This window comes from Helianthus annuus, chromosome 2 (genome assembly GCF_002127325.2).
Source record: "Helianthus annuus cultivar XRQ/B chromosome 2, HanXRQr2.0-SUNRISE, whole genome shotgun sequence".
Taxonomy (NCBI): domain Eukaryota; kingdom Viridiplantae; phylum Streptophyta; class Magnoliopsida; order Asterales; family Asteraceae; genus Helianthus; species Helianthus annuus.
The window spans coordinates 11,382,334-11,383,987 of record NC_035434.2 but is presented as its reverse complement, the minus strand read 5'-3'; positions in this window follow the sequence as shown (position 1 = coordinate 11,383,987).

Below are 1,654 nucleotides of genomic sequence, written 5' to 3'. Positions count from 1 at the left end.
ACAAGTCTATCGCCTTCATGGGCCGAGTCTCCGGTATCGACATCTTCTCAGGGAAATCAGTGGGCGTTAGTCTCGAATCAAAGTATCTTACTGAGCGAAAGCGAAACAGGAAGTTTGAATCGACCTCCGAAGCTGATGCATTTAAACGAGTATCCGGGTTGGGCTGATCGTTTCCGTACATATGTTCTTGGCCAGAATACAGAGCTGTGGATACGGTTCACCACAGATTTTGATCAAGCTATTGAGGTCGCTGCTTCAACAACTGCTAGTTTTGCCGATCTTCCAGAGGATCAGAAGAAAATATATGATCTGGAGAAGAAAGCCTACGCCATTCTCACTCAGGCGTTAAGCAAAGACATCTATCATCAATTTGTCAGCTTCAAGACTACAAAGAAGTTGTGGGACGGTTTGAAAACCAGGGGAGTAGGGAATGAAGCAACACGTCAATTGCGTCACGATCTGCTCAAGAAAGAATTCGACTGTTTCACGTGTTTAGATAAGGAGTCTTTGGGAGACATGACAAGTCGGTTTTATCATTTGCTTACTGAGCTGAATAATTTTGGTGTGACGACAACTCAAGCAGAAGTGGTGAAAAAGTTTGCTGATGCTTTGCCTCCCCAATGGAGTAGTTTCTTGGAAATCCTGAAGTATAACGGAGTGTTGAAAACTACAAATATCAATGACTTCGTGCAGCTTCTTGAAAACAAGGATCAGGAGGAAACATTAAAGGCGAAGAGAGTTCCATTGCCACAAAATCCTGAAATGTATTGTGGAACTTCCAATACTTCGTCTGCAAGAACAGGTCCACATGCTCCTTTACAAACGGCGTTTGTCACAAGCACGGATATGTATGGCAATCCGGTGCAAGTTCCTGTTAAGCCACCTCCCACCACAGACATGTATGGAAATCCAATACAGCCACCTCCTCCTCCTCCTCCTGCTCAAACACAACGTGCATGTTATGGAGGAACATCATCTGCTGGTCAACAATCAAAGCCAAGTACAGTACAGCTCGACACTTCCAGCTTCTCTAAAGTCAGTGTAGAAGTAGCTAAGGAACACATGGAGCTGCTTAACACTGTAGTGAGCGCGTACTATGGGCTAATAGAAGGTCAGATTGGCAACATTAATCTGACACAAGAAGATTATAGGCAGATTGATAAAGAAGAGATGGACTTGATGGATATCAAGTGGGCCTTTGCGAGTGCTGTGAGAAGAGCAAAGGATTGGATGGAAAGTACCGGAAGAACCAGCTTGGAAAGTAAGAGAGACACCAAGTATGGGTTCGATAAAAAAGCTGTTAAGTGCTTCAACTGTGGTGAACGGGGTCACTTTAAACGGGAATGTACAAAGCCAGCACAGCACGGGAATCAAAACCCCTTCAGAAACCAAGGCAACCAGCAGAACAGAAACAATGATCGTACATTGGTACCCGTCAACAACCAAACCAACCGGGCACTTGCGGTTCAGGTGGATGAAGGTTGTGACTGGTCAATCCAGTTGGGTGGTGATGCTCCCGATGGAACAGCATGTTTTGCTCAGGTAGTGAAGGAGTTAGTTCACACCAGTGGTGGAGAATCTTCTGCCAGTGGTGGTGAATCATCTGAAGATGAAGACTCGTCTGGGTATAGCAGGAGTGTTGATGAAGAATCAT